General features: G+C 40.3%; 1 protein-coding gene across 19 annotated transcripts in view; it reads right to left on the bottom strand.

Annotated features, from left to right (window-relative positions):
• The window catches only part of NRCAM (neuronal cell adhesion molecule), a 166,131-nt gene extending 139,339 nt beyond the window's left edge, over positions 1–26,792 (bottom strand). For 7 of the 19 annotated variants that reach the window (XM_055712439.1, XM_055712437.1, XM_055712441.1 and 4 more), the window contains exon 1: positions 26,632–26,791. The gene's annotated coding sequence lies outside the window, so the exon portion shown is untranslated. Of the gene's footprint in view, positions 1–26,395; positions 26,577–26,631 lie in introns of those variants that run through there. The other 12 variants (XM_055712431.1, XM_055712434.1, XM_055712432.1 and 9 more) reach the window with 5 other exon arrangements.
• Between the last annotated feature and the right edge of the window lie 668 nt (positions 26,793–27,460).

The following is a 27,460-nucleotide window of genomic DNA, read 5'->3' as shown; positions in this document are numbered from 1 at the left end:
AAGCGAGGACTACAGTTTTTATTCTAGCTTGCACCTTTCACAGTAGGCCAAATGACAGCTCACAGATGGTGAATTAGGGCTCTGTCTGAGAAAATATACCTTGTCTGACCTAAATTTGTGGTGTAACACAGAATGTAGGTGAGAACCCATGAACCGTAGGAAAGTGGTAAAGCGGAAGGGTCCCAAGCCTGTTTTCTGGGGCAAAACCAAAAGAAAATGTCATTTCCTCATGCCTGATCTCATTCATCTCCAAGCAGGACAGCCTCAGTTCTTCTCTGTTCACAATGCTTCCTAGAGATAGTTCTGCACCCATCCTCATCTTACGCATTTATAATCTTTTAGGAGCTAACTGGTATGATAAATTAACCCCTTTTGATGAACACATAAGACCACTTCAGTCAATCAACACAAAAATTTACTATAAATGCAGGAGTGCAAGATTGACCTTAAAGATAAACTACAGATTCAACATTATTTCTAACTGCACCCAAGACATCTCAGTTCAGAAGATGAACATTACACACAGTCTGACTTTAAAATGTAAAAAATCATGTCTAAGACATAAATCAACTACAGAAATTAAGATTTTTAAATCTTCCAAAACATAATATTTTTTTAAAATATGTTTTTTTTAAGAAACCAAGATTTACTTAGAAGATATAATTCTCTCCAATACAAATAAAATGTTAATTATTATGATCAAGTAACACCTAGGGGTAATGTGAGTTTAATCCTTCATCTTTGAATCAATTCTGACTTAAAAGTTTTGTTGTATTTCATTTTAATAATATTTTAATGAGATTTACAATACAGCCCAGAAAGAGTGAAATAGGTTACTGTGCTGAGATGAACTGCCTCAGGGAAAGTAGGAAAAGAGACCCAGGACAGAACCCTCTTCAGTACTGCATCATGCTGCCTTCATCTGTCAGCTCTATTCTCTACCAGCACATCTGTGATCACAGAAACGGTGGTACAACAGCCTGTTACACATCTAATTATTCCAGCTCAGAAGAATATGAGAGGACTTTCCATTGTGTTTTAATTGCATATTTCTTTGATAAGAAAAAGACTGAGGGAAAACCTCTCACACATGAAGCTATTGCCCTAGAGACGGTGTGGAATCTGTACATTTCTTTTCAAAGTATACAAACATGAGCTTGAGAGCAACAGTAAAACAGAGTGTAAGATGCCATAGAAGCAACACTAGACACTTTTGAAGCAAATTAATATACAAATGTGTATTAAACAGACCATTCTTCGCCCACAGTAACTTTTACTCCCAGCTTCACTGTACAACAGCTTTGTACAAACCTCCTGTTGACATTAACTAGAATAAAAATCAGAAAACACAGCAATAACAGGCATGTTTTCTACATTTATAAAGGGGATGATTGAGTAATTTAGTTTTCCCACCACTAAATAATGCAATTAAAAGATGTTACTGGTGCTAGGTTCATAAAACAGGAAAAGGAGCTGAACAAGTAGGTCTGATGCAGACAGAAGTGGTAAGATAGCAAGCACCAACAGGTACACAAATAGCACTGTTAATTTGCAGGGGAAAAAAATTTGTACAACTTTCTGCTCTCCCTTCATCCACAAAGGCAATTTTAATTTCAATTAGCTTTATTAAAGCAAGGACTGATGCGTTCCTACAGACTACACTTGAACAGTGTGAACCCAATCTCTGTCAGGTAACAGGGTCTCAGGAGGGCCATGCCCACACCAGGAATTTTAAGCACAGGTTGAAGTCATTGCCTTAACATAAGCAATTAACATTTTAGGAGCAGCTGCAGGTGCCCAGCTTGGCCTCAGATTGGAACCACGTTCCCCAAGGTGGTTTTGCCCACTGGTTTATTTTCAAGCTCTTCTCCAACACCTGTCCCTGACATGGCTGGAGAACCAAACTCATGATCACCCAGCTCCACAAAGTAATTGCAGGTGGTGGTGGGGGGGGTTAACAAGAAAGCTGACAAGATCCCTGAGGCATCTTTTTCCTCTGCAATTGACCATGTGGCTCAGATCTCAAGCATGTCTAGAGCACTAAGTCTCAGTAAAAATATTGGCTGCCCTGCTTAATAAGGAAATTATGGTTACAGGGTTGAGAACAAACAGGGCATCTTTTGATAAGTGTAGATTGAGATACAGTATTATATAAAGCCTTAGAGCAACCAAATGAGGGGGGAAAAGGAAATATGTATCTACAGAAAGTCTTTTTAGACAAAATAAGTTATCCAGAGCAGTATCTGGTGTCATAGCCTTATCCATTACCTCCAACACCATTTCTCAGCAATATGAATTCTCTCTGCAAACCTGCCTAACCCCAGTACTCACAGTTCCCCAAGCCTTTTTCCAAATGATGCTGACAAGGTCATTTTAATTCAAGCTTTGGCCAATATTTAAACATCTTTTCACATCATTCAGTTGGCTAAATGCACTAAATCAACTGCTTCATATTCTATTAGCCATCACTTCTTAAATAAAATCTACCCTTTGCCTTTTTAATCTTAACTCCAGATACAGCAAAACTGAAACTCCACCAACTACACTTTGATTAGGCTATAGCTTTGTTTCTCCTTATACATTCAGATATATGGTAGTCTGTAATGACAAACAAAAGAACTGAAATTGCCATTTAATCCTGTCTTTCTATAGAGAACAAATTTGCACATTGAAGAGTCCACTCAAATGAGTAGGAATATAACACAGTTACGCTCAACATGCTCTATTCCCAAAGTTGATGTTCAATCCCACTTCCACTTATGTGAAAGTCTACACTGCCCTACAAATACATTGAAAAGTTACAATACAAAGGTATTTCCTTGTTCTCATTTAAAATTCTGTCCTTAAGACAACCCAGCTCTATTCACATAGCTTTCCTCACATTTTTTTTCTTTAGTTTTCTGATCTACAGACTGTTTCTTCTCTCAATACAGCTGAAAACATTTTCAGTTCTCTGCTTCTTCCACACAAGTCTTTCAAAGAAATCTTTTGATATCTTGCCCTCACCAGTCACTTACCATCCCTTGAGAGCTCCAAGGTTTCATTTTCTGGTCTCCTCCGACTGTCTGTTCTTACTGTCTGAAACCCTTACACTTACACTGACTAACGAAAGGAGGGAAGAAATAAGGAACAAAGATGCCTATTTGAAATTTACTGGAAACTTGAATCATAAGAGAAAAAATACAAACCCAAAGGACTACATCATAGCAAAGAATGACTGCCAGTCCGACTCAGCACAACCAACACACTGCAAAACCAGAACAGCCTCCACACATGCAACTATTTAAAAAGAAGTCTGAATCAGTCAGCTTTCTCAACATTACTACACAGAAAGACAATGTTGTCACGCTGCCCTGCAGTTGCAGCTATTTTGATCCAAGAAAAGGTTGGATATGCATTTAAAAAGTCAAGCATGCTCACTGAGAGCACTGAGTCAAACCATCCTCTCCCTGGTAGGAGGCTCTGCCCCACAGGCTGAGCTGCTGCCTTCCCCACCTCCACACCCCAGTTTTGGGACCTGGTGGCTGCTTACACACCCAAAACGATAGACCATCACTCCACAGACAGCTTGCCATTTTACAACTTTGACACATTTTAGTTTTTATGATTTTATGATGCAAAGCTAAGTAACATTTAATAAAAGAATGAGCACAAAATGACTTCAACTATGGCATACATTAAATCAAACAAATGAAGTGGAACAAGTGTCTGTATGAAAAATTATACAAAATTGTGACTATCATTAAATGATTAAATCTCTGGGCGAGAGAAATCACATGCTTTTGAATCGTGCATTTATGCCATAAGTAATTAAAGCAATAATTGTAAGTCAGTCTGAGTATGCATCTCCATGTTATAACAAGGTTTGTTTTAAAACATGAATCAAGCATTAAAGATGCTTTGCTATCAAAGAAGATGGAAAAAATCAGCTATCAGGCTTTATTAAAAACTAATTTAAACCCCCTAACATATAATATAGTACTAGACCTTGAAAAAAAAAAAAAGACACAGCTATGAATTTCCTCCTATCTATTTTGAACAAGCTACTACATCTTGTTATTTCTTCTATGTTATTTCTTACACACTCTTCCCCCTGTTCCCTGTTCCAAGTTTCAGTACCTGAGAGTTACTGGTGTCTAACTGCTTTAGTGTGTATTTTAGAACAACAAAGCAAGTTAAAACCACAGCAACCAGGAGACTGAGAAAATACCCAACAGCAGTTTTACTGCTACTGATCAGTGGTTGCTAAATGCAGACTAGGCATTAAGTAATGGAGAGGAAAAAGTACAAGGTTGGAGCCTTCATTACTGATTCAGCTTATTATGAAAGGTGTGGCTTTAAAATTTTAAGTAGGTAATCACATCATACAGGGAAGGGAGGCTATCCTGAGTCCTGCAGAGATCCATGCTCAGGCTTATGCTGTTCAGTGCGTTCAGAAATGAGCTGGAAAAGGGGCAAACTCCGAGCCTCCTAGTGTTCCCAGATCACTCTGACTGTAAAGACAAGGACTGACTGCAAGTAACTGAAGAAGGGCCTTGCAGTACAAGGTCAAGCAGACAGTAAAACAGCATAAAAAGACAAACAAAAAACATCAGCTATACGTGTTCTGAATTCATCATTTTAAAAAAATATGAAGAACGAAATATTGGGTTTGTGATAGTGCTTCTAAGAATGATCAGTGCAACCCTCATCACTGGGTGAAAAAATAACATTTTTTAAAATGTATATTGTATATACATATCTGATATTTACAGTATAAATCCATGATACAGCTGCATCTGCATTTGGTGTGTAATTTTTGCCCTCCCTGAAAAACCTCTTTTCTCCCTCAAATCTCAGAAAAAAGCTAGTCACATTTGAAAACAATCTTCCAGTCTTGTTTTTTTTTTTCTCTTGGGTATAGAAATTGTTATTTCTCTTATTAGAAATAACATGGTTATCTTAATAGATTATTTTTTCAATAGACAAACAGTCTGCAAAACTGGCTTTAGGATACAGATACTTTCTCACTAAGACTCACCAAAAAACATGATGAACTAATAAAGTCCAACTTCTGTTTTCTCAAAATGATTATGGAAGAGATCATGTTAAAGACACCGCTTGCTGCTGAGGAAAAAAAAAATCCACTAAATATTCCCTCTCTTGCAATACATTTAGCACTTTAATTATGCAGAGATACTAGTTTTTCCTCACATCTCTGACAAAGAGACCGGAGTAAGCAGTGATCTGCAAATTTATAGTAGCTTGTTACTGACCATTAACAAGCTTGGACATAAAGACAGCTAAACATGCTTGTGCAGAGACTTCCTAAATGCAAGAGAGACCAACATCAGCTAGACATACACTTACCATTTCAGACTGACCGTAGCAGTAGCTCTACTAATCATGGAGATGAAAGGATACGCAGTCTGTCAGAAAAGGGAACAAAACCCCATGGCTACAGAAGAAAAGCTCCCTGCTCACTGGGTTAGGATGCTTCATTTGCATTATTTGAAGCAAAACAGCTCTTGTCAGGAGGTTTTTGACCACCCATTCTCTTTCATTTCACAGCGGAATTAGGTGATATTATCTATAGCTAATTGTTTGAATTCCTAGAACAGGCTGAGTAAGCAGTAATGTTGGCTGGGCCACACTGGTTTAATACAGCTTTGGAAAACAGAAGGCTAGATCATCACCATACTCACATCTGCAGTGTAAAACAAACCCATGACCTTTTGGTCAGAGAGCCACGTCAGCCTCTTCAAGGAAAGACTGAGTCCAGAAAGATGAAACTCAGCGTTAAGACCTAACCTTTCTAGAGCTGCCAGACAAGTGGTTCTACCCTCCCCAGGTAGACTGGCATCCTTCCGCTCTCAGAGGAAAAAACAGCTTTAATTTATGCACTGATGTGAGATGGAGGTAGTAAAGAACTTGTCAGACATTCACTATACTTACTTCAGCTCTACTAACTCACTGCTAAACAACTCTGCCAATTTCTGGCTTATTTGTACCAATGAGAAGAAATGTCACACGCCTCAGGCTTCACAGAAGCACCATCATTTCTCTCCCTCATTTAAATGAGCTTATGGGGTAAGACATGGTGGAAACTAACAAGTTTCACTGCAGTTGTATCTATTACACCTCTATATGTTTACTACCTCCCTGTATCAGTCCAAAAAAAAGAAATATTTTCCAACTCCAGGAAGTCAAACCTCCCCCTTGCATTGCGCTTGACACGAGGCATGCCTGTGACACACATGCCCTGCAGATCACTCAGCTGGACCGAGGCAGCGGTGCAAAAGAGCAAGACCAAAGCCAACACCTGTAGCTCAGTAAGTGTGAAGGCAAGAGGGAAAGCCGCCACTTTTCCCAGCAGCACTCTCACCCTGGTAAACAATCAGTGCTGTCCTACTGTTCCATCACAGTGCTGTTTCACACCCATTCACCCAATACACATTTCAGGGTACATACTGCAAAAGCCAAGAACCAGCAGTGTTAGTCAAGGGGTGTGTCATCTTAGATCCTTGTTTTCATCAAGGTGTTTTGCACTTGGAGGCAAGAAGCAGAGAGACATGCTTTGTTTCAAAGAAGAAAATACTAATGAAAAGTAGTTTGGGACTATGTTATACCAATAGACTGTTCATTCTGAGAACCAGACAGTCCCATTCATTCATCAAGATTACCCAAACACTACCACCAACAAGATTTCTTTAAAAAAAGAAAGTTATACTTCTATTAATGACACAAAGGAAAAAAAATTAAAAATCAATTCTAAAGATAGATTAATTTACTAATAAATGCCAAATTTGACAATGGATGAAAGCACTCAAAACTGAGGCATGTCAAACAATATGTACAAATATTAAACACATCTTCATGTACCAACTATTGTAGTCTTCGCTACAAAAGCTAGAAAAAACTCTTCATCCAAAAGACTCTTTATTTGTATCTCATATGTCACAGGAAAAATGTACACATATACATGATTGCCGGAAAAATTTTGAAGTTATAGTTAGTTCATTAAGAAAAAGGTTACAAACCCATGAGAATATCAGCTTCTTATATCAAACTACAGAATGGATTAATTTAGAATCAAGGTAAGTGGTAGTTTTAGCTACCCTTATAGCAAGGCCTAAAATATACTGGACATTACAAACTATATTTCCTAATTTAAAAGATGGATATTGAGCTTAAGTTTTACTTCAACTGTAGTGAAAATGTTAATTCTGACCAGATGCACCTACAAGGGCAAGATTCATAGACCTCACACTGAAAATTAAAATTCAAAGGAAGTATCACAGTTTAGCTTAGTGTTCTAAACATGAGTCACTGCTAGACATACCTTTTGTAGAAAATGAAAAATCAGCTTTCATAATATGAAAGTTCTACTACCTCTCACCCTATTATAATTTTTTCTATCTGCATTAAAAAAAACCACTTAGATTTTAATTAATGCCCTGCAACTCAAGGCCAGGGTGGATCCCTAAGTTTTGTGTGTGAAATGAAGTGATAAAAACATTTCAGCATCTACAAGCATTCAACAAATACTATTTCACCTTTTATGAATTGAGTAACTTCAGCACAGAAAACATTTGGTAATGGTCTACAAAACACATTTCAGAAAGATAATTTTTTCTTCACTCCTCCTGTCCATTCAGAGCCAGCTGAGGATGCAATAGGGAGAGGCGAAGAACACAGAGAACAAATTGCATTGTATGCATGTCCTTCCACTTCACTTTCTTCCATGCATTATTTACAACAGAAGGCAAATTCAGGAAGTTTAATGAGTACACTGATATTACTCCAGAAAAGAGAAGTTAAGCGTCCATATCACAGAGCTGTCTTTACTATTCTCTCCCAGTTTCAGTTTATTTTATAAAGCTTGCTTAAGCATCTTGTACAGGCTTAAATCATGCACAGTAAGAAAAGTAAACAGCTTAGTCTTACCAGGAACTCACAGTCCCTATGTCTAGTACAGGAAACAAGAACAGACATGGAGCTTGGTTAGTCTATATTGCAAGTGTGATTGAGACAATTCAGAACTGTCACTTTGAAAAACAATTTTAAGTACTTATTTTAATAGCATTTGTCACATAAAAATTTCCTATTAGGTTATTTCCTAGAATCACAGAACAGTTTGGGTTCAAAGGGACCTTAAAGATCATCTAGTTCTAACCCCCCTGCCATGGGCAGGGACACCTTCACTAGACCAGGTTGCTCAAAGCCTCATCCAACACGGCATTGAACACTTCCAAGGATGAAGCACCCACAGCTTCTCTGGGCAAACTGTTCCAGTGCCTCACCATCCTTACAGCAAAGAATTTCTTCACACTATCTAACCTAAATCTACCCTCTTTCAGCTTAAAGCCATTCCCCCTTGTCCTAGCACTACATGCCCTTGTCAAAAGTCCCTCTCTAGCTTTCCTGTAGGCCCCTTTGGGTACCAGAAGGCTGCTATAAAATCTCCCTGGAGCCTTCTCTTCTCCAGGTTGAACAACCCCAACTCTCTCAGCCCGTCTTCCTAAGAGAGGTGCTCCAGCCCTCTGACCATCTTCATGGCCCTCCTCGGGACTCACTCCAACACGTCCATGCCCTTCTTACATTGGGGCCCCAGACCTGAATGCCGTACTGCATGTGAGGTGTCATGAGAGCAGAGGGGGAGAATCACCTCCCTTGACCTGCTGGCCACATTTCTTTTGATGCAGCCCAGGATACAGTTGGTTTTCTGGGCTGCAAGCACAAACACCTTTATTTGCTCAAATACCTTTAGAAAAGTGCATGGAAAAGGTCTGGGGTTAGCATGGGAGCACAGAAGAGGTAAGGGAAAACTGTTTATTTTTGTTAGAGAGGACTTAAATTACTGAAATATGTTCAGCCACCACTGAATAATCGTGTTTCACTGGGAATGCCCACACTTCATTTTCACCTAAAGGAAATGACTTCATCACTACTGCCTGGAGCAGGCTGCCAAGTGACTTTATACAGATTTCATTCTCCCAAACTCTATCCCTCTTCTCTGTTGCAGCACTTTCAGCACTTTAGAAGGCAGAGCATGAGTACAAGAAAGTGTTACCTCCACTAGTCCCGTATATTCAAGACCAGCGATGTGAAAGCCATGCAAATCACAGGTATGTCCTTGAGCAGACTGTCATTTAAGAGCCAAACACATGTCTCCAGGACTAACTCCTGCCTACTTGAAACTGAGGTGTACAGGGAGAGCCAAGGTTAGCAGGAAGCCATGGGCTTTCTCAGCTGCTTCCTTGGCATTCAAAGAACATCAAACTTCACACCACATTGTATTTTTATCTCTTTGAATACAAATTGTGTGTAATCACTTAAAAGGGGCTTTTCTTAAGGTGCCTTCCAGCCAATTTTTACCAGAAGCTATCACAATCAAAAAATCCTTAATGTCAGCATCCCACTTCTCAAGTCTCTCAGAAATAAATAATCATCCCCCTGCAGACCACATCAGTATCCATCCGAATACTACCTAGTAATGGCAGACTGAGAATACTACAAGAATTTATCATCTAAATAGGATAGGCTATGATTATCTCCGTAACATTCAAACTCCTTATAGCCTCTAGCATTTGGGAGCTATATTTTGGTACTCATAGAACAGTGCTCTGCAGAAATGAAAACTAAGCTGATGGGAAAACTAGCTTGTTGTAATAAGAGTTGTGAACATAAGTCACAGAACAAAAGAAAACCTTTATTCTTTAAAATAGAAGGAAGAAACTACCTCCATGCAAGCTATAGGTGGTGGTGGTGAGCGGGGTTTGCTTGCATTTCTATGTGCAATACTAACATTTCACAAATCTTTGGGGTTTTTTTAACTCTTAAGTTTCTACTTTTTCTTCCTCAGCCTGTATATATTAAATGCACGTTGTAATGCAGGTGCCAAATGTTTCCCTGAGAAAAACTCCAAGGTAATAAAGGTTTAGAAGAAATCTGGTGCTCAAACTAGAAGATGTCAACATACTTGAATGAAACTGGGCATAAACCACAGTGAAATACAAAAAATTGCAACTAGTTTGCAGGGACAAAAAAAGCATGCTTCCAGTTAAATCTGTTAATAGGGAACCTTGGCTGCTGAGTACATCAAACACTTTAGCTTTCCAAAAGGAAACATTACCTTTGTAAGAGACTTTCTTTCTCATGTCTGTCTAATAGGGAGTGGCACATTTCAGGCATTCAGAGCATAAAGCAATGACAACAATGCAGAGCCAAATGAAGCTGTTCTGTGCCAGCTGTGTAAGCTTCCTGAAATTTCATTCACTAAAAGGTCAAGAACTTGTGGTACTGTACATATGAGACCTTCCAGAAATCATCTGGAGTTCAATTGCCTGTAAGATTTTCCTTGCAGTTCAGTACAAAATTAACATTTCACTGATGTGCTTGGCAACGTGAAACGTCATCCATACACACACTGCCTTGCAGGAAATTCATTTTGGCTTTTTGTGGCATTTTTGGAACCAAGTGGCTCTCTGCCTGAAGAAAAAGGTTATAGGGGTTATGATGGAAAACAGTATTTTCCAATTTTACCTACACAAATCAGATTGTTTGTAATGATCCTAAACAAAGAAGCTATCCATCTTGAAAGCTGTTTAAAAAAATAATCACAATTCACTTTTTAATTTCATAATTTAAAATTTAAAAAATGAAGTCATTTAACCTGAAAATATCAAGGATTTGGAAAATGGTATCCTACTGAGTATAATCCTAATGTGCTCGGTTATAAACAAACATACATAACCCTGCAAAATGTAGCCTCTGGCTTAAAAACAATCCTGCATTAAAGCCATAGGTAATCTGTCTTACATAATGCTATTTGCATTTTGTAATCCTGTTAAAAATACTTGTGACATCAAATCAATGTCTTCTGTTCACAAATGCAACATCCAAACCAGGAGTTGCACTCATGTAGTCAAACTGCTTTTGGAGTACTCAAAGCAAAAGCCCTTTTGTAGCCTTTGTGGTATACATAAACAGCACATCAGTATGAACTGAAGTCTAGTCTTTTAGTACAAATATAAATTAAATTAGAGAACTATCACCACAAAGTAAAGCCTGATGTTCCAGTTTGGTGAATTACTCACAACCAGGGGTGGGCTGGTTACACAAAGTTTTGCCATTAATAAAGCAGATTATAACTTTAGGGTGGGAAGTTAATATTAATCCTTATGCTAACTCACCTTATCCCACTTAAATTCTGAACAGCAATTCAGACTGTGGTATCAAAAAGTCCCTGCGTGTAGGCAGACACACAAATACACTACACAAGTTCCAATTCAGCCTCAGCATTTCCTAGAGAGTTGGCTTCATTCGTCCCCCCAAGCACAAAAGCACATATTCTGGGTAGATAAACACTTCTCTTCTGTGTAACACTCTACACCTCTAAGTGATGTCACCAAGAACCTGAAGTCCTCAAGTTCTCTAGGACAACTGAGGAAGTCAGATGTGATGGGATCACAACTACTTTTGAGAAGCAGAAATGGTGTTACTCCTGCCAGCTTTCTCCTCAGCCAGGTGCCAGAGCACATACCTAAGGATGAGAGATCCAACTGCAAGCCCAATGTGAGAAGAGCTGGTTGAGCAGAGCCGCTGATGATTTATTACAGAATGCAGGCTCATCAGAGAGTGTGGTCTGGCATACCAGCTCTCCCAGCCATTCCCTGTTGCACAGGGGCTCAGGGCAGATGGAAACTTTCAAGCAGTACACCCTGGGTCCTGGCAGTGAGGACACCAAGTGCAGAAGTGACTGAAACCCCTGAAGGCCAGCAAAAAAATAGAACCATGATCGCCTACTTCTGTGCCCTGATCTCTGGAAAAAAAAAGTGTGTTCTTCCTTCCTATACTTCTGAAATATTCACCCACAGAAGAACTACAGACAGACTTGTTCTGATTTGGAGAGGGGACTAGCAGAATCAGACAGTGGTTAAGGTTGGAAGGGATTTCTAAAAGTCCCCTGGTTTAAACACTTGCCTCCTACCCTGTTCAGCACAGGAACAAATTCAAAGTTAGATATAACATGCTAATGATTCCTTAATGCTTTTAATGAAAGAAGGACCAGTACTTCATTGGACTGGTCTTCAGAGAGTTTTTCTTTCTCATCATTAGGCAAAATGCTAAAAACAAAGTTGTACTGGGCAGGCCAGCTTGCTGCCCTATACCAAATAGTTCAAATCCTGGTATAGCTGAGTAAGTTAGGAGGACAGATTTCACTCTTAGTATGCATAAACACACACACAAAGCTACATTTACAGATATGTTCAATTATTACACTAACATTTCTCAGAAAGATATTCTAGATAGTCCAGTAGGCTTCCAAGCCCAGAGCTGGTTTAGTTTTAAGTCCGATGGTCTCTTTAAATTTGCGAATACAAGTGCTGCATGACCTACCAAATCTGACATTCGCTTAGCATAACAACAAAGATCCATCTAGCCCAAGGTCTCATCTCTGACAGCAACTAAAAGCAGATGCCCAAGAGAGAAGGATATGTTTGTGGCAATAATCTCCCAGCCTTTATCAACTGAAAGGTCAGAGACTTGCTGCAATTTCCCATTGCTCAACTCTACTGCTACGCTGTCCTGACTAAGTACTAACATTTTTACACCATTGTTGTCATTAGAATAAAAACCTCCAATTCCAGAAGCTATAGTACCCTATTTGAAACACCACATGCTGTATGTGGCAATGGCTGTAAAGTTAGCAGCAAACACTAGCACAGAAACTACACTTTACGACATACTGTGCTTCCATAAAAAATGGCAAAATACTGTAAAAATTTCCCAGAAACTTTTTCAAGCGTGTATCAGTTCCTTTATCTTGATTCTACTATCAAATTATGGTTTAAAACAATATACTTTATATTGTGCCAAGGTCTACAGAATTTGTGGAGAAAAAAAGAAAGAATGAAATTCAAGTGCATCCTGTAGTTAAGAGTCTTAGGTATCAAGACTACACCTGTGCGCATATCCAGCACACATATTCACCAGCTCCCAGCATGGTTCAGAAACTGTTCATCTGAAATCTCTCAAATCAGTCCCTTGTGTCCCTGCAAAGCATGGTGACTGACTGAACTTCCACCTGCATTTACAACAAAGCAGCTGGTAAACAGGACCTCTCCAATTAGGAATTGTGGTCAGTTCCTGAAGTTTTCCCAGGCAGCTCCTGCCGTGCATAGGCCAACTGGTAAGAGTTGCTTGTACACCTAAGTGTCTGAATAGCATCCTAGGTAGAGAACCTGACATTCCCAGAGAATCCCCAAGGCAGCCAAAACTGTTGCCGGCTACGCAGCAGTCTTCTGTATACATGCAGGACAGCCAGGAAACGTTTCATGCAGAACTTAAAGTAACAAAGAGAAACACGTTTTGCACAAACGGCAGAAAACATTTTGTGGAGTCTCATCTAATCCAGCTTAAAAGACTCCCATCACCATCCAGTAAAGAACCACCAGACCCTATCTGAGAAATTAGATTCTCCAGATGAGCGTTACCCAACAAAACAGAAACCAGTCAATTACTTTTCCTATCCACCCTTTAAACAAAGAGCTGTCTGACTGTGCAACACTATCAGGAAAGTTACTTGGAGACAAAGGATTACATCGTCTTTTTCAAGGAAAACACTACCCCATCACTTCCCAACATTTACCACCACATTAAGCCTACTTTGTCTGCATCTGTGTTGCTTCCTTAATGGTTTCCAGATTAAAGTTTTTGACATAATACCTAGAAATATCTGTTTTATCAAAAGTGCGCTGAACTAAATGATGGAAAGTGATCAAAAGCCCAATTCAAGCTTCAGATTAATCCTAGAGGCATTACTCCCATTTTACATAGAAGGCAGATCAGAAAAAGCCCTAAAGACTGAGACATTTTCCTGTAATCTTAATGACACCAGATGGAAAAATAAACCCCCAAATACTTCTCACACTTTTTTTCCTCAAATACTCACAGTAAATTCACTGTGTCACCAATGCTCCTGCAAGTACTTTAAAATACTACCCAGATAGGATTAGAATAGTATTACCCAAGCGAAGGTATCTACCACTTAGATTACAAGTTTTCAGATCAGTCCAAGTGTAATCAGCTTCATAACTCTGGCTTCTCAAAAAACCACAACACCCAAGCTTGCTTTTATTCTTATTTGTTTATATACACCATTAAGTGATTCCAACAGTTTTCCTTAGCTAGGACCTTTATACAGTGACTGTCTTGACCTGATAGTGATGGGTGGCAGTATATCTTACACACAGCTTACACCCTAGGACCAGCTGGGAACTGGTGGCAATGTGCACTACAGTCATCTCCTCATATGGTATCATTCCCATCTTCATTTCCCCCACCCCCCCAACCTGAAACAGCACAGTTACGTTTCAATTATCCAAGACAGTAAAGGGATCAGACAATCAAGAAAAAAACCCACAGGGATAACACATGTGTACATGTATTAAGTTACAGAAGAACACTCAAAGTTGCTGAAGAGGTCAGTTATACTGTTGACTATGAATGGACACCAACCCCTTGACTAATACTGACCTCAGATCAGACAGCACTGCATAAAAGTGACTTTCCTGCTCTCTGACCTAAACTTGCTCACAGGAAGCCAATTTGGGCACTTTTACATTTATAGTACATTAATACATAACCTGAAAAATAAATACAAATAAAATAACCTTAGCAGAAACCACAGCTTGGAGAATAAACAGAAATACATATAACGGAAAGCTTTTTATTTGTAGCTACTGTATGATGATACTTGTAATAATTAGAAATTGTCAGTTTAACATTAAAACCATTATCAATTCTCTGGACAGTTGGCTGGATGTGTAAGGGAAGCTCCACCCTCCTCACCCCCCACTTCAAAGTTTAATGAAATAAAGTCTCAAAACTCATTACCTTTCTGTCATCAAGTTTTGTTAATCTAATTAAAAATTTGATTATAACACCATATCATCCATTCATGCTGAAGATTAAGTCAGTGAGGATAATCTGGCCATGCTGATTCTCCAAACTCTATAATGGTGCCATCTCCCTCAGCCATCTGCAGGAGATTTTCTTTGCAATATAGCTGTTAGCCTTTCAGTATTAAAGCACTATTCAGAATTAAACTAGCTGTATATAAATCCAAGTTTTCTTTTCCATGTCCCCAATAAGATTAATGGCCTCAAATCCAGCTTCATTAATAGCAAAGAAAACTTTTGATGAGTGAGGTACGCTACATGGAATACTTCTGAAAGTAGACTACTTACAACAAACATGTCCTTTCACACACCGTTCTTAAACTGTAGTACTGGACAGCAAAATAATAATATTTTTCTGACCAGTGTCAATGTATTTAGTGGAGCAAGCTTTAATATTCTTTAAAAATGTAAAGTTAAAAAACCGAACTGCATTGTACCCATTAATTGTGTCTAAAAGCTGTAATCATAAATTACAATCTCATTAGGACTGGTAGTGTTTGAACAGATAACCACTGCCTCAAAGAACACACAAAATTTAGAAAATAATTTTGTATGAAAACTCACGAGGTCATTATACAACAAACAAAGGTTTTAAGATACTTACTTCAAAAGTCTGTCTAATTACATTTATGTAAGCCTTCTTAAAAGGAACATTTAAGTTTTGTTTTACAGTATTGTGCCTACTATTTATTACACAATGCATTCAAAATAAGATTTACATACTAATTACTTGCCTGTGCCTTAATAGCAGGTATTTGAAAGTCTACCACAGGATGGTAGAAACAGCAATGGAGGGATAAAGAAGACAAGGGACCTAAAAAATGTTGTTCTTCTGGGTCCTACTCACAGACTGTGCAAGTCTTTGTTTGAGAACTAGTGTTCAGAAATTGAATTACATTACAAAGGTTGAGTTACATTTTGTATTCTATCAGAAAAGTGATGGGTGGGTTTGTCCAGCGATATTTAGTGTTAAAAATTACCAATAGCTCTAATTTTGATAGATAATATTTAATGACGAACAGCAATATATTTAACAGTACATAAAGTGGTTTGAATTCCAAGTCTTATTTCAAGGCAAGGCTAACACAACATCAATTTAGTTCCTTCTTTTGTTAATTATAAAACTAATTTAATATTGAAACTGGGGGAAATTAATCTAATTATAATCAAATAATTCATTATGAAATGCAAATTCATAATTCCACTAATCCCGAGTTCTATTTTTGAAAACCATCAAATATTAGTCAAAGTAGTGCATTAGCTTACCATAGTGAATTATAATTTCCCACAACCATAGATAAAACATCCCATTAATAAAAGCAAATATTCAACTATTTTTATAGACATGCTTTCAGAAGCAGATGTCTCACACTATCCTTTACTATCCAGGATAAGTCAGGCACTCAACTTTAGGGATCAGCATTATTTTGCATCTTCAGAGAAATATGTGCTTGTACTAACTTGCTATTTCATTTCGGCATTCTATCACAATTCAGAACGTGTGTGTGTGCGTGTCTGTGTGTGTGTTCTAGTCTGGGGAGTAATCACTGGAGCCTAGATCAACATGCCACCAGTGAAAGGTCATTTTCCCACTTGTGAGCAGCAAGACAAGGAACAGACGTGCAGTATTTATAAGGAGAATCTTACAACCAATTTTTTTTTTCACTATGGTTTTTTTTTTTTACTTAATTCTTTGCCATTTCAGACAATACTTCACAGTCATTACTATTCACTAAAATAGCTCGAGGTTTTCTCTTAGTAAACAAGAAATCATCATTCTATTCTGATAGTAGCTGTTTGCATATAATTAAATAGACCTCTAATGTTTGCTCTGTCTCCCTTATTTTGTTATCTTCACACTTAATTCTGGTTTCAGCACTTTCTTACTCTTATCTCTTCCATTCTAATTAATATGTCTTTTTATTAGCAGTCAAAACAGGAAGCTAGATATTAATGTCCAATTTGAACTTTCCTATCTACAATAATAAAACCAATGGTATTTATTTACTTTAGCTTGCTGTGTGAAACTTCTTTGTCATGAGTATGGTTTGCAACTGTTGGTGTGTTTTTCAATATCATGTCACCTAAACTAAGCCGGGCGTGGGACTCACAGAGATCTCTGACTCTTCTATGACAGCTTTTACCTCGGGAGAGAAAAGAAAACACTTGTAAGCATCTATACAATATAATGAACATAAAGGCCAATCTTCCTACTAATGCCGACTTTTGCATTAACTACCAACAGAATACAGCTATTGCATGTGTTCTCTACAGTTGTGTTTATGTCACTGTATTAAAGGGACAGAATTCAGCCCTTGTAGAGTTATCAAGTCTTATGACTTTAACTGAAATTTTCAAAAACCCAGATGCAAAAATCAACCAACAATTAAGAGCAACTGAGGTTTATTTTCAGATGTTTCTATGCTTCTAGACATCGGGGGGGGGGGGGGGGGGGGGGGGAGGGGGGCAGGGAGCTCATACACATTTGCCAAGTGAACTATGAAGATACAAATCCTAATAAATCATTAATTCCTGTGATACTGCTCTCAATTCTGCTGGTGTATTTCCCAGGATGCAATGAGAAATCTACGCCCATATTTCAATGCCATGGGAGCACGAAGGTTGTGAAGAGGAATATAGGAATATACAACTTCAGAACCTGGAGAAATTCCCACAGATACAAATTTTGGGGATGATACCTGCAAACCATTTTACAAAGGACTTCTCCAGAAATCCTGCTGTTAAGGTAACCTTGCCTGCTGAAAACAACAGTGGGGAAATGGGAAATCTGGGCCAGCATTTAAGGCTATTTTGATGATGCTTCACTGCAGCACAACTGGTAGAATTGAGACCCCCAGGGGGCAACCAAAGCTCTTAAGACTTGCCTCTAAAGAATACTGTGACTTTGAAACAATGGGATAAAGACTTTGCTTTCCTTTCTAAGAGAGTTTTTGAGGAAAATAAAGACACTACCACTGTATCTTGAGATGATGCGATGAACAGTAAAAGCCAACACAGGATATGCTTTAATTAAGCACCTACATTCCTAGCAAGAAAGCTAAATAAAAATTACTCAACATCATCTTTCACTAAAAACAACAGTACAGAATTCCTGAAAAAGGCTACTTTATTGAAGTATTTAATTTTAGGCCCATAACGTTTATTTTCCATTACACACCGAAGAGCAAAATTACATGCTTTAAAGCACACAAATATTATTAATAATAAAAAGGAAAAGAAGAATATGTAAATGCTGGGGGGTCTTTATGAAAACATGAGCTTTAATTCAGACAGAATTAAGTTATTCTTTAACTACAAGAAAGAAACTATTAAAAGAGTGCATTTTTCATTTTCAAATGAAGATGGACATGGTCCTGGAAAACATGCTTGAATTAAAATTACTGGACTCAATATAAAGGTAAATGGGTTAAGTTTAACAACTCACTATTTACAAGTCAAACTACATGATCTGATGAACTGTTGTGACTTCCACTGTAGAAATACAAAACCACAGAGGAGTTCTAAGCAGACATATTTACTTTCATCTTAAACACTAAATAGTATTATATTTTTCAGTGTATGAAATTCTGTATATCGATACTGTGTTACTTATTCAGTCGTTACCCCCCGTATTTTTACAGCCACAGGCAGTCTTTTTTCTAAGGATTTTGGTTTGGAGTCATTGAACAATGTGTCTGCCCTCTCGTGGTCACACTCACCTTTGTATGTTCCCACATGTTTTATCTTTTTTAAGTTAAAAGTGTACTTCATACAACTACCACCTACGAGGTCTAACAGATAATTTAGCTTTTAGTCACCTGGGCTGGCTTGCTTTCCAGTTATGTAATTGCTTATACTTCATCTTGTCAAAGTGTAAAAATATGTTAAGGGCGAGTGTCAAGAGGATGGGGCCAGGCTCTTTTCAGCGGGTCCCAACGACAAGACAAGTAGCAATGGACAGAAACAGGCAATTTCAACTGAGCATGGGCAAGAACTTCTTTACCTTGAGGGTAACAGAGCTCTGAACAAGCTGTCCACAGAGGCTGCAGAGTATTCTTCTCTGGAGATATTTAAAACCCATCTGGACGTATGTGACTCTCTGCAACCTGCTCTAGGTGAACCTGCTTTCGCCGGGGCTTGGACTGGATCTTCAGAGGTCCCTTCCAACCCCGACTGTTCTGTGATTCAACTTTATCATGCAGAAATAGCTAGCAGATAATTTAAGATGCTCCTCATTTTGCCCAAACTACAAGAAAGCAGAAAACTTTCCAAAATTCCCTATAATAACACCTGAAGTTTCAATTTATATTGATATTAGATGTTTGATATTGGCTGGGAAAAGATGTTACACCCTGTAATACACTGAAATGCTGGCTACTAGACTCCAAGTTCCATAAATACATGAAATGCTTTTGAGGGAAAAAACGAGATATTTAAAAGACTATTTGCACATGAAAGGTGTCAGAGCTGTAAAATATAGAAACTTCTACGATTTTGTATATCATGCAAGATAGATATAGATAAAAACATCCAGTAAGGATGGACCAGGGTCTGTAGTCCAGTTATTAGTGCTGCTCCTGTGACAGCCACATGTTAGCCCATGTAACAGGGGAGCAGTCATGCAGCTTCCATATGTGCTTTGTATTATATATCCAGCAAAAAGTTACAGAAAACTGTTTTCCCAGCTCTATGCCTTCAATCTCAGAGAAGCAGTAGGTGGAATCCTCTTTCCTTCATTATGTGATGCTTTTAAAGACATTAGATGACGTATAAACCACACAGAAAAACTTCAGGAGTATTCAAAATACACTTGGTATGCAGAACACTGACATCAGATTTGTTGGTTGGTTTAGATGTCTAACCAAAAACCAGCTCATGAGTAGACAAAAGCAAGCTGAATTATACCTAAGGTACACACAGCTCCAACATGAAGGGTGGTTCCTTCACACACCCACTGATGTTACAAACACCCTTACAGTATTAATTGGACTGGATTGCAGTAAGAGTGATAATAGTTCTTATCTGTTCCATGGCCTAATCAAACCTATGCCTAGGGAAGAATAATGGCACCTGCCACTGAAAGAGAAGCTCAGAAGACTGGATTCTCTGCAACAGCCTCAAGAACATATGCTCCTCCTTCCAGCTTCATTGCCAAGATATTCCCTATCTTTTGGTGTCTGTGAAATACACTATAAATAAGAAATGGTGTTAAATGGAAGCAGGTCTTCTTTACATCTGGTGAAAAGACCATACCCCGTCCAATACCTCCAGTCACAAGGGCTCTTGTTTTCCCGACTTCCAGATTTGATCACTGCAATACTGATGCATCACAATCCCAACTCCAGCTGTTAATGTTACTCAGAACTCAATCCACAATGTGGAAAACAGGTTGCCATTATGTCCTGAACAGATTTAACAACAACAAAACCTCGTCACAGTGGAACCATTACATTGCTCATAACTGAAAATGCTCACCATCCATGGAGAACACCATTCTTCACAGCAGCTGGGCCCAGAACACAAAACTTACTGCTTCAGGACTCAAGAATGACTAGAGGCCTCAGTTTGTCCAACCAAAACTGCATGCAAAAACTCCATTTCTGTTCTTTTCTCTTTTTATGCACAGCTCCCCTTTTGTAAACTTGAACTCAAATCGTGGACAGTTTTGCAAGGATGGGAAAGGAAAAGAAATACAGCTCCCTTTTGTGAGCTTCAGTAAGAATATCTAGACAGAACAGATTAAAAAACAGTAAAACAGCTAGCACAAACTATTAACATCTCATCTCACCCAAGGTGAGAACCAGGCTTTGTTTGTGGCCATGGAAGAGTTGCAACAAAACTACCAAATTCAGCTGAGCTGAAAACCAAAAAAACACCTTTCATCTTCAAGAAAAGAGCAGCAACTCAAGGGAATTAAGCTTCCTACTGTATATTTAGTTTGTCCGGATACTACAACATCCGTCTACAGGTTGGGAGGGTTTGCTGGAGGGACCTACAGATTCCAGCCTACTCATGAGCAGCAGTAACCACGTCATTAAACCAAGTCACTGTTTATCCAACCAAACGAATAACCACTGCCAAGTTTACCACTTCCTGGTATCACTTGAAAATTGTAATGAAGAAGGCATGTCAAGCACCTCCAGCATTTTGATTCCCATAGAGAGGTGAACAGTGGCAGGAAACCCCACTTTTTAGTCCTTCTTTAACACTGGAGTAGTAGTGAAGAGGACAGTCTATCCTGTTACCAAAGGTAACTTGTAGTGTAAAAGCCTACTGATGAACAACACTGAATTTTTAAATACTCTTGAAATGCCCTTTAAATGTCAGGGAATATGCCTTGAAGATAACAGGGGTATGTAACATTTTCCTTCAAATTGCCTGATTTGATAATTCCTAGCAAAAAATCCCTCAACCCTTCACCAACAGTAAGACAAATTCTCGTTTTTCTTTTTCTGCTCCCCTTCAAGTAACGCATTTCCCTGCTTTTGACATGCTCTTCAAAATTCTTCCCTCCCTCAAGACTGGTTGCACTTCCCACCTCACACCAAGGAGCTATCCCCTGCTTCATCCCACACTTTTATGCATGAGTTGTATATACATTCCCTCTCAATCTATTCTACTCAGAACCCCCAAGACTGTTGCCTTTTCTCTTTTAAGATTTCCAGTAAATTTTGTTCCCAACTCCCTCACTTCCACCACTTCTTTCTCATGCAGAAGTCAGTAATACATTTTGTTCTTCATCCTTCTCCTTGTACAGTGGTTCTCCTCATGGATTTTTTTTTTTTTTTGGCATAATTCATTATCTCCTTTCTTTGAATTTTGTTCATTTCTACTACCCTGCCCACATTGCAGTATTCAGCAGGAAAACTTCCCTTAGCCAGTGCCTATGCATTGGTCAGTTAACTCCATAGTATCATTCTCCACCAGCAGAACTGTTCCCTGACTCCAAATCTTGTACAAAGCTGTCTTTTGCACTAATTGATTATATACAATGCCTTTGCGTACACACAGACACACACAGAGCCCTACAGCATTGTGACAACGTAAAGGCAACTCCTCTATATGAACCCTCAGAATCAAGTTGGACAAATGCAACAACACTGAAAACACAGAAAAGAGGAAGTTAGAAGTGACAGTCACACATCAGAAAGACAAAGAAAATATGTATAAACACTGTAAGCTCCTCACTGAGATAACAGTGTAAAGGAAAATGGTATGTTAATATTTTGGGTAGCTGTCTGGAAAAGCCTAATTAGTGGCCAAAGACTAACTCATACAACCAGGAAGTTATGGATGTTTTCCTCAGACAAGCTGTTAAACAGTAACAATTTACTTTAAACCAGAGGAAATTAAAAGGTCATATATACCTAACGGTGCAGACGAAGTATTAGGACAACTGTATTCCCACTGAGATACATCCAAATTCAGCAGTCTTACATGAGTATTTACAGAATTCAGAGAGACTACGTTTGTACTGATTCTGTCTGATTTAGTTGATGATTTAGACAGCTAGTTCCTTTCTAATGTGGCTGTTTTTTAAAGTTATCACGTCTACATAAGCTGAACTGGCTCTTTTTTTCCTTGCTTGGCTATTTTTGTGCATCTGAGATGCTCTGCGTGAAATGCTGCTTTTTATATAAAGTTTAGTTGCTTAAAGTAGAATGGGGGTACTGTGAGCTCTTACAGAAACATTTTATAATTCAAGCTGTTACGCTTCCATGCTAAAAAGTTAACAAGGGGAAAGCTGTAATGACATTATGAATTGAGCCATTTCAAAACTGAAACAGTGTAGGAAAACAGTGTATTCACAAAATGAATACTAAGATACATTTATCCTGATTCATAGAGCAAAAGAAAAAAAAATTGAAAGCTTCTTAACAACAGCTAATAGAGGATCCAGATGAACATTTCTGTACTTATTCAACATTTACTAGAAGGGAGAAGCTAAAGAGCAATCCAGAGGAGTATTTGCAATGCAATTAGGCCAGACAAGTAAGTCTGAATGTATGCCAGCTGCAAAGGTCTGCCCTTAATTCACACAATCAAATGTCTAGTGTGTCGCACAGTGTCTAGCATCAGTATCTCCAGTACTGAAAGTCTCATCAGATATGTACTTGTTTACTGAGCATCTTAATCGGGGTCTAAACACATATCTAGCTGTACCTTCTAGCAGTCTATATGCCAGTCCATCACCATCTGTCAGTTAAAGCTGCCACAGATAGAAAAAAAATCAATTCAAACAAATGCATTCGGTACTCAAACTAAGCTATCATTCAGATTTCAATATAAGACTTGAATTCCTTTTCAGTGTTCTTCAACTTTGACCCAGCTCTACCCCCTCCTTCACTGAAAAGGGCAAAGACAACAGCCCAGCAAGTGGGACAGGCAAAACAGACCTCCTTTGTTCACTTTTTCCCTTTCAGTTTTCTATTGAGGTAAATAACTGAAAGCTCAGCCAGCCTCCAGTAGCTCAGAATAAGCTCAGAAGCTAGCAATACAGCTAGCTTGCAACTATCCTTTCCTGGTTAACAAATGGCAGGACAAAACTTATGGTGCATCATGTTAATCTTCTTATTGGAGATTAACTCTTTACAAATTCCCTTAACATTATATTTACAAGACTATTAATAAATGCGTAAGTTACAGTATCTTTAATACTAAACTGAATAGGCAATACACATACTTACCAATTTAAAATGCAACAGATTATCACTGCGTAGAAAGTATAACTGAATTTTTTGAATACTATCAGCCCACTCAGAAAGGCAAAATCAAATTCATTGCATATTGCCCAGCAGACAACCTCCTACATTATTCCCTCAGCTTACATTACGCAGATACACTTTCTCTGTATGGCTTCCCGTTTTACCAACTCTGTTCATAACACGTAACAATAGTAACATATCCAGTGAACACTGAATAGCCCAGCTTTACTGTACTATTTCAATACACTAGAAGGTAAAGTAATCAGAGTTCAAGGTGATTTGGGACAAATGAATGAAACTACAGACTAACAGCAATTCCACAGCCGCAGGCAAAAGAGATCTAATTTTTAGGCTGATTGAGTTATTTGAGCTGTGCAATAATCTACTAACATAATATATGCCCAAACCCTTAACATATTATATGTTACGTCCAGATACCATATAGAGTCATTCCCCTACAGCAGGAAGAATGGGGAGACTAGCATTACCTTTTCCGGACTTGAAATTGGAATCCTCAAACCAATAAAATCTGTCAGAGACACACTTCATTAACCCTCCAAAACTGTAACTTGGTTACTAAAGCTTCTGCCACCACCAGAGTGATGGCAGAGTACCAGAGAGGAACACCAAAGCACAACAAACTAACAGAAGGTAACAGTAAGCATCTACTGGATTTGTTATTTCATTTTCTGAAAATAAAGACCATTTTAAAAAGCCAAATTTTCTGATTACAACCCTTCTTATCAAACAAGCTGTGGTATACATGCTCTATATTATGCTTGCTGCAAGAAGATAAGGAACGATAACTAAGGCTCATATTCTGGTGATCTCATTCACCTTGAGCATTATGACTTTTGAGTATTTTTACCATGACCAGTAAGACTACAGAACTAAGATACCAATATGAGTATAATTAATCGTGGATTTATTCTGCAAGTTGCGAAGAGGGTTTTAGCTCCATCATTAACACCAGCTGGTACACAGTACCCCATCATCTGATGTAGTCACACAGCGGTACAGTTTTCCCTGAGCTACGTTGCCTTTGCACAATCCAGAATGTGAATTCATTCAATGGATCCTGAGTTCTGTCAACGTCAAGTAGTTTTCTGGTTTTGCTTCTCTACATTCAATACTCTCACAATACAACACCTTCCCAATTCCGTATTGATACAGTCTGAGAACTAATTTTAGACACCCAAGTGAATTTCACAGTACTTTGAAATTCAAGTAACTTTTACAGACTTTAGTATCAAGCTTTTTAGCAACTCTGGTCACTTGCTGTGCAATTCCTATTCAAAACTAAGGACAACCATCAACTTAACAAATGTCTGAGGTGTAATCATACAAGTGGCAATAACAAACAGGTTAGACAAATATTATAAATATGCTGCACCTGCATGTCAGGTTTCTGACTTGTAGGTCCTTTGAGATAGTCTGTAATACTACAGTATCCTTCTCTTTCCAGCCAATTCTTTGCCAAAGAATACCAGCATATATATATTGGTATATATATATAGCACTATACCAAAGATGCATCTCCTGGTATATACGCTGCTCTCAAAACTTAAAGTCCAGATGCCTTCTGATGTTGTACAGTGACTTATTCTACGCACAGTCCCATATAACTACTATCCATAAATTACCACATCTATTATATTAAATTATGGAAGAAGCTGAAATTATTAATAGCGCACCTGTTACACACAATCAAGTTTTCAGGTTTCATCTACCTTTTCTGTAATATACTTAATTAAGAATCAAAATTTATTTTAATACTCAGAAATAAAGAAATATACAAAGACAGGGAAAATTAGAAAAACAGAAACCCAGGTGGTTAATATTGGCTTCTTTAAATGACGAAAAGCTGGACCTTATGGATAAAAGAACGCTGTATCATGATCTATAGGTCCCATTGCAGAATTACATATCACATTTTCCATTGTTTTACCTAACTATACAGACAGCCAAGAAGCAGTATTCCTTTCACAGATTACTTGTCAATATCAGCAGCCGTACTGACTGTGCTGAAACACACTATGATCGTAAATATTTAAACAGCTTGCCATTATTAATCAGGTACTGTTTACACTTAAGACTCCGAAGCCTTGGTTTAAACACATTTCAGACTTCAAAACTAACCCATCTATGCCGAGTTCAGCGGTTGCTGAAGGTTTAGTTAGCGATTACTTTTTTAAGGGAAGAGCAGGCGTCTTTGCTGCTGAGACTTGGTGGCAATTTTCTGCGTTAATCGCCATCAAGAGAGAGGAAGCAGAACAAGGGCAAATAGGAACAGCTCGGGATCCAGCCACATTCCAGCTATTTTAATACCTAAACAAAACCGGCGTTGCGGCTCGCCGCAGGAAGCAAAGCGCAGAAAGGAGGGGGGGTGGGGGGGTGGGGGGGTGGAATTAAATAAAAAAAAGCGCAGCAGCTGATAAATAAACGTGTAAAAGGCGAAACGCGGATCCCGGCGCTTCAGCACAGACAGCTCCCTCCCGCACACGCCGCCCGCCACCGCCCCCGCCGGGCCCTCGCCCCCGCCGGCCAGCGCACGAAATGGCGACCTACCCGCTGAGGGACGTGGGCGCGTCGCAGCCGCGGAGCGTCTCCGACCGGGACCGGGCCCGGCTCCGACGCTCCGCGGCTGCGACGCGCTATAGCCGGCCCGCCCGCCCCCGGGAGGTCCCCACCGGCCGCCGCAACAAAGCCCCCCGCAGCGGCCGCCGCCGCACCGGGCGGCCTCACCAGGTGCCTCCTCATCAAGCGGCTGCCGGCGTCGCCCGCACAAGGTCTCCGCGCCCCGGCGACCAGCCCGCGCTGCGCCCCGCCCGCCCGTACCCACGGAGGAGCCCCGGCCCAGGCGGTGCGGGCGGGTGGCTCCTCACCGTCGGGGCGGCCACCGGCTGCCGGTGCGGCGGGCGGGGCAGCTCCCGCAGCCTGAAGCGTGGCGCGGGGACGGGGAGGGCCAGGCCGGTACTCACGGGAAGCTGCAGCCCCTCCGCGGGGAGAGGGTCGGCGGGACCCGCGGCCGCGCTCTCCCTCCCCTTCCTCCTGCCCGCTCGCCGGCACAGCGAGAAGAGCCCAGGCAGGCGCGCTCCCGCGCCTATCACCTCCCCGGCACCCCCGCCCCCGTCGCACCGCGGGGCGCGCTCCCGCCGCGGGGGGGTGGGGGGGGTGCGGGGGGGCGGGGAAGGCGCGCGTCTGCGCGAGCTGCGCCGGGGCGCGCGCGGCCAGCGGACGAGGGCGGGGCGGGGCGGAGGTACAGCCGCGCGGGTCCCTCACACCTGAGGTGTCGCGGGGCGGCGAGCGGGCTCCATCTTGGGCATCGCCCCGCGCCACCGCCGGGGGAAGGGGCCAGCCACAGACGTCCTCCGCCGGGGGCGGCTGCCCACCCACCTCCCTCCCTCCCTCCCTCCGCCACCTGGGCGAAAACCGCGGTAGAATCGCCCCCGCGCCCCGCCGGGGGACCTGCGGGCTGTGGCGGGTCCCGGCTTCCCTGCCCGCGCCGCGCCTGACAGCCGGCCCTTGCGGGGAGCCGGGCGGGTCCCGGCCCGCCGGGAGCCTCCTCAGCGGCGGTGAACGGCCGCCCCCCTGCCCGCCCCGGCCGGGGGAAGCCGAGCACTCGCCGAAGCACCCCCGCACCCACCCCCGTCAGCGGTGCGGGCCCGGGCAAAGGCAGCGTTTTAAATAGACGCATTATTTTAGCCCGGCAGTGCCCCTCTAAATAGATGGTTTCAGCTAGTTCCCAAACTGGAGACAAGGATATTATTTTACGCTCGAGAATAGTCCTATTGAACTCGGTAGTGCAGC

The sequence above is a fragment of the Falco cherrug genome, chromosome 5 (genome assembly GCF_023634085.1).
Source record: "Falco cherrug isolate bFalChe1 chromosome 5, bFalChe1.pri, whole genome shotgun sequence".
NCBI lineage: Eukaryota > Metazoa > Chordata > Aves > Falconiformes > Falconidae > Falco > Falco cherrug.
The sequence above is the reverse complement of the archived record's forward strand: the minus strand, read 5'-3'. Positions and strand labels throughout refer to the sequence as shown.